Source organism: Eubalaena glacialis, chromosome 18 (genome assembly GCF_028564815.1).
Source record: "Eubalaena glacialis isolate mEubGla1 chromosome 18, mEubGla1.1.hap2.+ XY, whole genome shotgun sequence".
NCBI lineage: Eukaryota > Metazoa > Chordata > Mammalia > Artiodactyla > Balaenidae > Eubalaena > Eubalaena glacialis.
The window spans coordinates 69,760,790-69,774,712 of NC_083733.1; the positions used below are offsets into that span (position 1 = coordinate 69,760,790).

General features: G+C 42.2%; 1 long non-coding RNA gene across 2 annotated transcripts in view; it reads left to right on the forward strand.

Moving 5' to 3' along the window:
- Window positions 1-13,923, forward strand: part of LOC133077953 (uncharacterized) — a 39,244-nt gene that overhangs the window by 12,629 nt on the left and 12,692 nt on the right. For both annotated transcript variants that reach the window (XR_009697820.1, XR_009697821.1), the window contains exons 2-3: window positions 11,100-11,297; window positions 11,545-11,746. This is a non-coding gene — a long non-coding RNA (uncharacterized LOC133077953). The remainder of the gene's footprint in view (window positions 1-11,099; window positions 11,298-11,544; window positions 11,747-13,923) is intronic.

Below are 13,923 nucleotides of genomic sequence, written 5' to 3' on the forward strand. Positions count from 1 at the left end.
TTGCAGCCTCCCCAAGGGCACTGCCACCACTCTCCAGGGTATCAGGACTCCAACAGCTACCTCCTTGGGGGCCTTACTGTGGGCCCGGCCCTATGCATCCTCCCAGAGCCCCTGAGGCAGCTCCATCATTAGCCCCGTTTTGCACTGGGGGAAACTGAGGATGTGTGCGACTGGAGGGGGTATCTCTTACTGTGACCTCGGCAGAGGTGGGGATGCAAAAATCAATCGCAGCCTCACCCACTGTGTCCCCCCTTCCCTCTGGCCTGGTTCCACCCCAAGAAGCCTCTCCTTATTCCCTCGGGCTCCTCTTAGGAGCCTTCTCAACCTCTTCCCTGTTGCCCTGCAGGTCCTCTCCCAGATGCTGATGGTCCCTGTGTTAATTTGCTAAGGTTGACAAAACATGGCACCATAGTCTGGGTGCTTTAAACAACAGAAAATTATTTCCTCACAATATAAGAGGGTAGAAGTCTGGGATCAAGAGGTTAACAGTGGTTTCTTCGGAGGCTTGTAAATAGCTGTCCTCTTCCTCTGTCTTTACATGGTCTTCCCTCTGACATGGCTCCCCACCCCCACAGGCATGCAGCACCTTCCCCAGGTGTCACCCCAAACACATGACTGGCCCTTGCTGCCACATGTGAGTCATCCCAAGGCTGTTGGTCTTCCTACTAACATCACCTCAGGGCATCTTCTCCAATCAGTGCCCCATTACTCAGCTGTCACTGTTGTGGACATTGGAAGAGATGCTAAGGACTAAGAATGTCTGCTGTAACCCTCCCCAGTCCCTGTCCCCATGGTTCTTCCTCTCACTTCCTCCAGCTGGTGAATTTGGTCCTCCCGAACACTCTAGGTAAAAAGCAAACCAGTGACTGCTAATCCCTAAGAATATTCCTGCTCCCTACTGGGGAACTAAACTTGACCACCATTCCCTGAATGGGCTAGATGAAGTCTGGCCTGTCTTGTAAATCCTGCATCATTCACATATGACAGGATGACAGTGTCCCACACTTGTTACACTGTGTCCCCAGATATATATAGGCAGGTCATATCCAATACCTGAAACGTTTGTTTCCAGGCTGTGTTATGGTGTGGTAGCAAAACACAGTCACACTATTTGTGTTTCTAGGTGTGTCACATACAAATTATTTTATTTGACAAATACATACGTAAAAAACAAAAGATTTACTTCTCCCTGTTGAAAATGGGGAAAGAGATTTCCTTCCTCTCCCTCAGACCATTTACCTTAGAAAACTTGTAGGAACTGTCTCATCTCTTTTAAAATGCATGTCTTTGAATACTAGAGAGGCCTTTTTTTAGCTGGTCTTTTTTTTTCTTCCAGTTTTAGGACTCAGAAATGTCTTTCTCAAGAACCTGCTTTCTCCTCAAACTGCAGACATCAGGGAGTTAGCTCATTTATCAGTTCTTGTGCGAGGATAGGAGTCTCATCTTAGTGGATGCTGTGCTCCAACTTAAAAAACTACCTCCTATTACAAAGATGAGAAGTTTGTGTTTCCTGTGGCTAAAACCAATAAGCAAACACAGATAGTCACCCCAATTACCAGGTAAAATTACAACTCTGTGTGACAAGTGGTACTGTCAACTCCTCTTACTTGAGGACTAGTTATTGTTTATCTTGAATATACATGTGCAGTGGGTTGTATCTGTTTGGATAAATAGGGGAGTTAGGTTTTTTCTGTCTTTGCAGTTTCCTAGTGGATTGCCTGTGATGCACGAGTACTTTGCTTTAATGCTTATTCAATAATAAAAGTGGTTTTCTGTCTCTACTACCATTGTGGAAAGGATTACCAGGTTGGGAGAAATTTTTGTTTTTATTTCCCTAACAGTCATCATCAGGCACCAGTCTGCAGGTATCAAACCTCATCACCCATCTCGTCAACATCTAGTATACAGGATATTTGGGGGGAGGGTGACCAGTTGAACAGTATTAGAGACTCATTAAGACCCATCTTGAATGTGCTAAATTCTGATGAACCAATGACAGCAAATTATGAGAAACAAATAAGAATTTTAAAAGATAAGTGGACCCCACATGTTAAGAGATCTGTGAGACACAGCTACTGAACCCTGTAAGGATATATTTTGGATTCTGATTGCAATTAAATTGACTTAAGAAACAAACACGTTTTTGAGACAATTCAGCATTGATACAATATTTATATTTTTCTGGTAACTATTGTGTTATGAAAAATCTATTCTGAAGAGATTATGCATTAAATGATACCATGTCTAGAATTAGTACAGTAGTTCCCCCTTATCTGCAGCAGATGTGTTCCAAGACCTCCAAGTAGATGCCTGAAACTACAGATAGTACTGAACCCTATATGTACTATGTTTTTTCCTAAACATACATACCTGTGATAAACATTATAACAATAGCTGTAATAAAAGTTAAGTGAATGTGGTGTCTCTCTCTCTCTCAAAATAGCTTATTGTACTGTAGTCGCCCTTTTTGTGATGATATGAGATGATACAATGCCTATGTGGATTCACTGGACAAAGGGATGATTCATGCTGTGGGTGGGACGAAGAGGGCAGTGAGAGATTGCAGCATACAGAAAGGCATGCAATTTAAAACTCAAGACTTGTTTATTTCTGGAGTTCTCCATTTAATATTTTCAGACCTTAGTTGATCTTGGGTCACTGAAACCCCAAAAAGCAAATCTGTGAATAAGGGAGAGACTGTGGTAAACTAATGCACTGGTGTAAACGGGGATAGATGAAATAAGAATGGCCATGAAATGATGGAAGATGGGGATGGATTCATCTGGTTTCATAAGTCTCTTTTTTTTTCATAACAGTTTTTTCATAACAAAAATATATATGTCCTTCTATCAGTAATTTTATATGCTGAGAAGGATAAATTTTAAAAGGCAGGAGGAAACTTGGTTTCAGGGTTGTAAGCATGCATCAATAGATCAAAAGGTAGATTTTAAGTATGTGTGGTTTAAACTGTTTTCAATGTATAGTACGTCATCTGCAAACACTGACAGTTTTACTTCTTCCTTTCCATTTGGATTCCTTTTGTTTCGTTTTCTTCTCTGATTGCTGTGGCAAGAACTTCCAATACTATGTTAAACAAAAGTGACAAGAGTGGGCATCCTTGTCTTGTTCCTCATATTAGAGGAAATGCTTTTAGCTTTTCACCATTGAGTATGATGTTATCTGTGGGCTTATATATGGCCTTTATTATGTTGAGGTATGTTCCCTTTATGCCCACTTTCTGGAGAGTTTTTATCATAAATGGATGTCAAATTTTGTCAAAAGCTTTCTCTGCATCTATTAAAATGAAATGTTTTTATTCTTTAATTGTTATTGTGGTGTATCACATTGATTTGTGGATATTGAAAAATCCTTCCATCCCTGGGATAAATTCCATTTGATCATGGTGTATGATCCTTTTGATGTATTGTTGGATTCAATTTGCTAATATTTTGTTGAGGATTTTTGCATCTATGTTCATCAGTGATATTGACCTGTAATTTTCCTTTTTTGTAATACCTTTGGTTTTGCTAGCAGGGTGATGCTTGCCTGGTAGAATGAGTTTGGAAGCATTCTTTCCTCTGCAGTTTTTTGGGAATAGTTTGAGAAGGATAGGTGTTAACTCTTCTCTAAATTTTTGGTAGAATTCACCTGTGAAGCCATCTGGTCTCGGACTTTGGTTTGCTGGGTGTTTTAAAACTAGTGATTGAATTTCCTTACTGGTAACTGCTCTGTTCACATTTTCTATTTCTTCCTGGTTCTTGGGAGATTGTAACTTTCTAAGAATTTGTCCATTTCTTCTATGTTGTCCATTTTATTGGCATATAGTTGTTTGTAGTAGCCTCTTATGATCCTTTGTATTTTCATGGTGTCAGTTTAACTTCTCCTTTTTCATTTCTGATTTTATTGATTTGGGCCCTCTCCCCTTTTTTCTTGATGAGTCTGGCTAAAGGTTTATACATTTTGTTTATCTTTTCAAAGAACCAGATTTTGGTTTCATTGATCTTTTCTATTTTTTTTTTTTTTTTTTTGTCTCTATTTCATGTCTTTCTGCTCTGATCTTTATGATTTCTTTTCCTTCTACTAACTTTTCGTTTTGTTCTTTCTCTAGTTCCATTAGGTATAAGGTTAGATTATTTGAGATTTTTCTTGTTTCCAGAGGTAAGATTGTATTGTTATAAACTTCCCTCTTAGAATTGCTTTTGCTGCATCCCATAGGTTTTGGATCTTCGTGCTTTCGTTCTTTCTTTTTCATTTCTGCCTAGTTTTTTTGTTTGTTTGTTTGTTTCTTTGCTGCACTGTGCGGCTTGTGGGATCTTAGTTCACTGACCAGGGATCAAACCCAGGCCCATGACAGTGAAAGCATGGAGTCCTAACCACTGGACCACCAGGGAATTCTCTGTCTCTAGGTATTTTTTGATTTCCTCTTTGATTTCTTCAGTGATCCATTGGTTGTTTAGTAGCATATTGTTTAGCTTCCACGTGTTTGTGTTTTTTACAGTTTTTTTCTTGTAGTGGATTTCTAATCTCATAATGTCGTGATTGGAAAAGATGCTTGATATGATTTCAATTTTCTTAAATTTACCAAGGCTTGCTTTGTGGCCCACCATATTATTAATCCTGGAGAATGTTCCATGTGCATTTGAAAAGAATGTGTATTCTGCTGCTTGTGGTTGGAATGCTTTATAAATGTCAATTAAGTCCATCTGGTCTAATGTGTCATTTAAGGCCTGTGTTTCCTTACTGATTTACTGTATGGGTGATCTGTCCATTGATGAAAGTGGGGTGTTAAAGTCCCCCACTATTGTGTTACTGTTGATTTCTCCTTTTATGGCTGTTAGTATTTTCCTTATATATTGAGGTGCTCCTATGTTGAGTGAATATATATTTGCAGTTGTTATAGCTTCTTCTTGATTGATCCCTTGATCATTATGTGGTGTCCTTCTTTGACTCTTATAACAGTCTTTATTTTAACGTCTGTTTTGTCTGATATGAGTATTGCTATTCCAGCTTTCTTTTGATTTCCATTTGCATGGAATACCTTTTTCAATCTCCTCACTTTCAGTCTGTAGGTGTCCCTAGATCTGAAGTGGCTCTTTTGTAGACAGCATATATTACTGGTCTTGTTTTTGTATCCATTCAGCCAGTCTATGTCTTTTGGTTGGAGCATTTAATCCGTTTATGTTTAAGGTAATTATCAATATGTATGATCTTATTGCTGTTTTGTTAATTGTTTTGGATTTGTTTTTGTAGGTCTTTTTTCTCCCCTTCCTCTTTTGTTATCTTCTCTTGTGATTTACTGAGACATCTTTTTTTTTGGCAGTCCTGTGTGGCTTGCAGGATCTTAGTTCACTGACCAGAGATTGAACCTGGGCCCACAGCAGTTAAAGTGCTGAGTCCTAACCACTGGATAGCCAGGGAACTCCCTCTTCTCTTGTGATCTGATGACTAACTTTAATGTTGTGTTTGGATTCCTTTTTTTTTTTTTTTGGTGTGTGTATCTATTGTAGATTTTTGGTTTGTGATTACCATGAGATATGATATAGCAGTCTATATATAAACAAGATTGTTTTGTTGCTGCTCTTTTAATTTCAAATGCATCTCCAGTATCCTGCATTTGTACTCTCCTCATGATTGCTGGTTTTGATATCATATTTGTGTTTGGTTGCTTTCCTACTTTTTCTTTATGTTTGCCTTTACCAGTGAGTTTTTCCATTCGTAATTTTCTTGTTTCTAGTTGTGGCCTTTTTCTTTTTTTTTCTTTTTTTCCCCACCTAGAGAAGTTCCTTTAGCATTTGTTGCAAAGCTGGTCTGGTGCTGCTGAATTCTCTTAGCTTTTGCTTGTCTGTAAAGCTTTTGAATTCTTCGAATCTGCATGAGATTGCTGGGTAGAGTATTCTTGGTTGTAGGTTCTTCCCTTTCATCACTTTCAGTATATGGTTCCACTACCTTCTGGCCTGCAGAGTTTCCATTGAAAAATTAGCTGATACCTTATGGGTATTCCATTGTATGTTATTTGTTGCTTTTCCCTTGTTGCTTTTAATTTTTTATCTTTGTCTTTAATTTTTGTCAGTTTGACTACTATGTGTCTCAGCATGTTCCTCCTTCGGTTTATCTTGACTGGGGCTCTCTGTGCTTCCTGGACTTGGGTGACTGCTTCCTTTCCCATGTTAGGGAAGTTTTCAGCTATTATCTTTTCAAATATTTTCTCAGGTCCTTTCTCTCTTCTCCTTCTGGGAACCCTACAATGTGAATGTTGGTGTGTTTAATGTTGTCCCAGAAGTCTTTTGTACTGTCCTCATTTCTTTTCATTCTTTTTTCTTTATCCTGTTCCATGGCAGGGATTTCCACCATTCTGTCTTCCAGCTCACGTAGCCTTTCTTCTGACTCATTTATTCTGCTGTCGATTCTGTCTAGTGTATTTTTCATTTTAGTTATCTTATTGTTCATCTCTGTTTGTTTAGATCTTCTAGCTCTTTGTTAATCATTTCTTTTGTCTTCTCAGTCTGTGCCTCCATTCTTTTTGTAAGATCTTGGATCATCTTTACTGTCTTTACTCTGAATACTTTTTCGGGTAGATCGACTATCTCCACTTTACTTAGTTGTTCTTCTGGGGCTTTATCTTGTTCCTTCGTTTGGGATATATTCCTCTGACATCTCATTTTGTCTAACTTTCTGTGATTGCGGTTTCCGTTCTGCAGGCTGCATGGTTGTAGTTCTTCTTGCTTCTCGTGTCTACCCCTTAGAGGATGAGGCTGGTCTAAGAAGCTTGTGCAGGCTTTCTGGTGGGAGGAACTGGTTCGTGCCCACTAGTGGATGGATCTGGGTCTTGTCCCTCTGGTGGCCAGGGCTGTGTCAAGGGGTGTGTTTAGTGGGAAGCAGTGAGCTCAGGAAGACTTTAGGCAGCCTGTCTGCTGATGGGTGCGGATGTGTTCCTGTCCTGTTGGTTTGGTCTGAGGAGTCCCAGCACTGGAGCCTATAGGTTGGGTAGGGCCAGGTCTTGGTGAGAAAACGGCACCCTCCAGGAGGGCTCACGCCAATGAGAATCCCCCAGAACTACCACCACCAGTGTCTTTGTCCCTGCATTGAGCCACAGTCACCCCCCACCTCTACAGGAGACTCTCCAATACCACCAGGTAGGTCTGGCCTAGGCTCCTATGAGGTCACTGCTTTTTCCCCCGGGTCCTGATGCACACAAGACCTTGTATGCTCTCTCCAAGAGTGGAGTTTCTGTTTCCCAAAGTCCTGTGGAGTTCCTGTGATCAAACCCCACTGGTCTTTAAAGCCAGATATTCTGGGGGCTCCTCCTCCAGATGCCACACCTCCAGGCTGGGGAGCCTGATGTGGGGCTCAGAACTTTCACTGCTGAGGGGTAACCTCTTCGATATTATTATTTTCCAGTTTGTGCGTTGCCCACCTGGTGGGTATGGGATTGGATTTTATCACAATTGTGCCCCTCCTACCATCTCATTGTGGTTTCTTCTGTGTCTTTGGATGTAGGATAATTTTTCTGGTAGGTTCCATTGTTTTTTTGTTGTGATTTGCTGTGTTGTGATCACAGCAGTTAGTTGTGATTTTGGTGTTGTTGTGAGAGAAGGTGAGCTGACGTCCTTCTCTGGCACCGTTATTTTTAATAAGAGTCTGTGCCTAACAATTTAAAGACCTCTAGCCACACGTATTTGTAGAACAAGAGTTTCCTGAATCTGGTCCTTTTGCTTATTATTTCTCTGTTTCTCCCTCAGGTGCAGCCTTTAAATAGTCAAAATAAACCAGGTGAAGGCATCTCGGGGTGTGGGGGTACAAGCGGCCAGCAGCACTTCTTCCTGCTATTCTCTTGGTGTTGGTAGTGGTGGTATTTTTAGGCTGAGTGGTAAACTTTAGGCTCATTTTTCTATTAATGAAAAGAAATTGGCTGTGGAAACACAGACGTATAAAGAATAATATAACAAATAGTAATATACCACCTCCCCCCACTTTTGACTTAAGATATTTTTCTTTAAACTGATACATAGGAACCATATTTTTCTGCCTTCAGTGTCCAGGATTTCATTAAGAAAATGGGATTCATGCTCCCAGGAATTTGTGTGAGAATTAAATGAGAACACATAAACAAAGCATGGCACATGGCAGGTTCTCAAAAATTGTAGCTGTTAGTATGAACACTTCCATACTTATTGCTATTCTTGTTTTATTTATTTATTTATTTATTAATATTTATTTTTGGCTGTGTTTGGTCTTCATTGCTGCACACAGGCTTTCTCTAGTTGCAGCAAGCAGGGGCTACTCTTTGTTGCAGTGCGTGGGCTTCTCATTGTGGTGGCTTCTCTTGTTGTGGAGCACAGGCTCGAGGCATGTGGGCTTCAGTAGTTGTAGCATGCAGGCTCAGTAGTTGTGGCTCATGGGCTCTAGAGTGCAGGCTCAGTAGTTGTGGCACATGGGCTTAGTTGCTCCGCGGCATTTGGGATCTTCCTGGACCAGGGCTTGAACCCATGTCCCCTGAATTGGCAGGCGGATTCTTAACCACTGCGCCACCAGGGAAGTCCTATTGCTATTCTTATTAGTCCCAAGTAGAGCCTGGTAACAGAAGCTGGAAAAGGTCAGAGCTGTGGAAAGGAAAGGGGTGACTTGGCATTCAGTGATGGGTGGGGAGATGCAAAGTTTCAGAAGAGAGTTGAAGTAAAGCCCTTGGGGTTTCAGATGCTGACGTCTTGGAGCCCTTGTTTTGCTACTGTGTGGAGGAGGCAGGCAGCCACATGGTCTGCACTGTGAACCCCAATGTGGAAGGACTCACTACTTTCAGTGAGTCAGAGCCTCTGCTTCCTGCATGTGGCAGCAGCCTGGCTTCTCCCAAAATGAGTGTGGACCCAGCTGTGTGCTGTGCCACAGAACAGTCTAGAAAGCACACAGGCTGTTCTTTCAGAATGTTTTGTTTGTTCCAGGAGATGTTTGTTCAGTTCTTCAGTGAAGATGTATGAAGACCTTGAACAGTATCACTGAGATATTAATGGGCCTTGTCTTTCATCATATTCTTTTTGGGAAGAGCAGCAATGAAGCTCTTAAGTCCCCACCAAATCCACTCTTTTTAAAAGATGCCATTCCTGAGACCTCCAGGCCACACCCGTCTCTGTGCTATCTGAAAGTAAATTTATTCCTGTTATTTTTTTTTTCTAGATTATTCTGTCTCCTGGTTTGGGTTTTAGTTCTTAGGATTGGGAGCTTCTGGAAGCTTGTTTGTCCTTCTGTGTTTTTTGTTTTTATTTTGGCTGTGCCAAAAGTCTTCTGGGATCTTAGTTCCCTGACCACGGATTGAACCTGGGCCACAGCAGTGAAAGTGTGAAAAGGCCAACTCTTAACCACTGGACCATCAGGGAATTCCCATTCTGTTGTTTTTATTTGAGCTGTAAACACAGTCAACTGATAACCCCTCCTGTGGGAGAGAAGGGCCTTCTGAGGATTCTTTCCAATATTCGATCCCAGGCGTGGATTTTGTCTTTTTACAGAAATTGTCCTGTTCTATGAGCTTTATTTTGAAAGGGTACTTCAGATCTTTTTGGAACACGGTAAAATTTAGGACATAAGGAGAGACAGTCATGTATTATTTTCTTCTGAGTTTGATAGACATTGTATTTCACCAAAGCCAAGATTTCGTCCATTGTAAGAAGAACCACTATTTTATGTACCTCTAAAAAAGTACACTGCCCACTAAACCATGTCACACAGTCATTTAAAAAATCCTGATTTCAGAGAAGTGAAAAAGGATGTGTGTTTTAAAACTGACGAGGTGTGATGTACAAAACTGGGCAGGCAGAATGAACCAGGAGTCAGAGTTCAGACGAGCACACCTTTATTCCACCGGGGCTTTCACAACGTGTCTGACACCGATCACTGAACTGCTCATCATCTGTCTGCACCTGCTTCGTGGCCCATCTACTTCCAATGTGCCAGTTGGTGCAGTGTTAAGTCCAGTTGTCTGAGCCAGAAATCTGAGTATAGATGGGACTCCTTCCTTGCCTTCCCTCCTACAGCTAACTCCTGGTACTTGATTCTGCCACTTGAATATCTGTACTGCCTCTTCCCAATGACCGAGCCTCACAACCATTGCCCTGGCGCAGGACTCAACTTTTTCTTACAGGAATGTCCCAGGAGTTTCCCAACAGGACCCTCTACATCCAGGCTCACCACCTCCAATTGAATCACTCACTGCATGGCCGACCACTGAAACGTATCCCTGCCTAGCAAGTGCCCATCTGTGCTCTTAACTGTCCTGGAAAGATGTCCACGTAATCGGGGAGTTCACTGAATTTATTTCAATCCATGGCATCAATGCCCCAGACTCTTTCGCACATTCCGGCCCTGTCTGGCAGCTTTGTCACTATCTTCCGCACAGGAGCACACAGTCGAAAAGCAGACACTCTTTGGCACCTTCCCCAGATCTGCAGGTGTTGCCCATCCTGTCTATTCAGATGTTTATGTATTTTGAGTGTAGTTGATGCTTTTCTAGTTCTATGTCTTACGTGAGTAAATATTCTTTATCCCATGTGTATTCAGCAAATATTTCTCTCTGCCAGTTTCAAGGTTTTCTTTTTTGGTTGTTGCATTCATTACCTCCATTTTTTTGTGGCTGCACTTTTGGCTTTCAGATTAAGGTATGTCAGTGAGGAGAAATGTTCATTTAATAAAGTACGTGTTGTTGCTTTTTGTTTCCTCTTGTGTGAGGGCTCTTCAGGGTGTGTGTTGAAAATCACAGCTCGTGATTGACATGACCAGACACATGGCCGTGTCGATTTTCTTCGGGAAAATGTGGAGCTGCTTCCACATGGAGGGTAGCTAAGTTTCCTCTGGACCTGCTGGGAGGTGCTGGCCTGGTAGGGAAAGGTGAGGAAATGAGGGGAAGATGTTTCCTGAAGGGGGCTGCTGGTTGGGGGTACCGGGGGCAGGGAGGTCCATCTCAGAGGTCCCAGCAGAGGAATAAATGGGGGAGGAAAATTGTGAATTTTAGTCAGTCTTGTGTGGGGTGGGGAAGGAGTCTCTTTTAGGGTCATGATGTTCCATATTGTAGGTCTTTTTGTTTTCTTAGCATGACTGTCCTTTCACTGCTCTAGGTCCCTGGCAGCATTGTCTTCAGCTAACACACCAGGGACGACGTGTGTGTTCTTCCTGGGGTCTCTTGACTCTTCCCCACAGACCGATGGATTTATTTCTGGGATCACCTTTCAATTCCATTCATCTCAGTATATATCCTCATGCCAGTTTCACCGTGTTTCACTTCCCAGGGGCTGTGTTCAGAACATTTGAAAGTGGTAGGTCTGAGCCTTCAATCTTGTTTTTTTTTGTTTTTGTTTTTTTAATAACTCTGGTAGAGCTGTGGGGTCTGTTGACATTCCATATTTCAGGGTGTTCTTTTCTGCTCCCCTTTGCTGATATGTACACCCCCCTCCCCTTTGCTGAGGCACACATGTATTGAAGACCTCTTGATTCCTTTAAGGTGTAGACAGCATGAGTGGAGCTTCCGAGCAAAACATCGTTTTTGTTTTTGTTTGTATACAGGTTTTCAAACCAACTGCGTGAATGCTTGGAGGCCTGCCAGGTGGTCTGCAGGTGTTAGACTCTTTTGGCTTTGGCCCATGGTGCCCAATGGTGTCTCCAGGGATCATTATCTGCATTTCATCAGCAAGAAAGGAGAGTTGCTGTTGTTCCTCATCCTCCGGTGATGGGTATCGTCATTTCGGGAGGTTAGCAGGACTCAGAGGTGTGTAGTGCTGTCTTGTGGTTGTAATTTTGCATTCCTCATAAATCCAATCTGGATCATATTTCCACATATGTCCACTTATGTATTATCTGTATATCTTTGTAGGCCAAGTGTCTCTTCAGATCTTGACTTACCTTGAATGGAGCTTTTGTTTTCAAGTTCTTTGTCTACTCTGAGGAAAAATTCTTTATCTGATCTGTGTTTGGCAAATATGTTTTTTCTTCCAGTTTGTGGCTTGTTTTCTGGCTTTCGGCATAAGGTATTTCAGCATGGAGAAATTTTCATTTAATAAAGTAATTGTTGTTACTTTTTGTTTCCTCTTGTGTGAGGGTTCTTCATGATGTGTGTTGAAAATCACAGCTCGTGATGGATGTGACGAGACCCATGGCCGTGTCGATATTCTTCTCTGTGATCCTCTGTAATTTTTTATGGTTTCGTATATTTTCAATTTGCCTGCAGACAATTTGGAGTGACTTTTAGTGCAAGTCGTAAAGTCTGTGCCTACATTCGTTTCGTGGCACGTGGTTCCTAACTGTCCTATGATTAGGGTTCCAGAAGTCCTGGGATATTGGCTGCTGTCCCTTGGAACTTGGAGAGTGTGTTGCATTGAGCGGGACTGCCCGCAAAAAATTCAGCCTCCACTGTAGTGGGAGTGGGTGCCCCCTGCATTTTCCCAGTTGGCCAGCAGAGGGTGACAAATCAGCCTCTCTCACCAGTGCGGGATCTTCCTCTTCTACCCACAGGCTTGGCCTTGTGCACAGCTCACAGGCGTTAGGTCTCTCCAGGACAGGCCAGGGCTTTGGCTTCGGGAAAATGCAGAGCTGCATCCACATGGAGGGTAGCTAGGTTTCCTCTAGACCTGCTGGGACGTCTGGCCTGGTAGGGAAAGGTGAGGAAATGGCGGGGTGGGGGGATGTTTCCTGATGGGCTGCTGGTTGGGGTTACTGGGGGCAGGGAGGTCTGTCTCAGAGGCCCCAGCAGAGGAAAAATGGGGAGGAATATTGTGACTTCTAGTCTTGTGTGGGGTGGGGAAGGAGTCCAGTGTCCTCTTTTAGGGTCATGATGTTCCATATTCTAGGTCTTTTTGTTGTTGTTGTTAGGGTGACTGTCCTTTCACTGCTCTAGGTGCCTGGCAGCTTTTGTCTTCAGCTAACACACCAGAGATGTGTGTGTTCTTGCTGGGGTCTCTTGACTATTCCTTACAGACCGATGGGTTTATTTCTGGGAGATCCTTTGGATTCATCTCAATATACATCCTTATGCCAGTTTCACCATGTTTCATTTCTTGGGGTTCTTTCAGAACATTTGAAAGTGGGAGGTCTGAGCCTTCTATCTTGAGGTTTTTCCTTTTTAAATAATTATGTTAAGCTGTGGGGTCCATTGACATTCCATATTTCGGGGTGTCCTGTTCTGCTCCCCTTTGCTGAGGCACACATATATTGAAGACCTCTGGATTCCTTTAAGGTGTAGACAGTATGAGTGGAGCTTCTGTGCAAAACATTGTTTTTGTTTTGGTTTGGTTACAGGTTTTCAAATCAATAGTGTGAATGCTGGGAGACCTGCCTGGTGGTGTGCAGGTGTTAGACTATTTTGGCTTTGGCAAATGGTACCCAATGGTGTCTCTGTGGGCTGTTATATGGGTTTCATCAGCAAGAAAGGAGAGTTGCTGTTGTTCCCCATCCTCCAGTGATGGGTATCATCATTTCGGGAGGAGGTTAGCAGGACTTAGATGTGTGTAGTGCTGTCTTGTGGTTGTAATTTTGCATTCCTCATAAGGTCCAATCTGGATCATATTTCTGTCCACTTATGTATTATCTGTATATCTTCGTAGGCCTGGTGTCTCTTCAGATCTTGACTTATCTTGAATGGAGCTGTTTGTTTTCGTGCTTTGTCTACTCTGAGGAAAAATTCTTTATCCAATCTGTGTTTGGCAGATACGTTTTTTCTTCCAGTTTGTGGCTTGTCTTCTGACTTTCGGCATAAGGTATTTCAGCATGGAGAAATTTTCATTTAATAAAGTAATTGTTATATTTTGTTTCCTTATGGGTGAAGGCTCTTCATGATGTGTGTTGAAAATCACAGCTCATGATGGACGTGATGAGACCCATGGCCGTGTTGATATTCTTCTCTGTGATCCTCTGTAACTTTTTATGGTTTCGTATATTTTCAATTTGCCT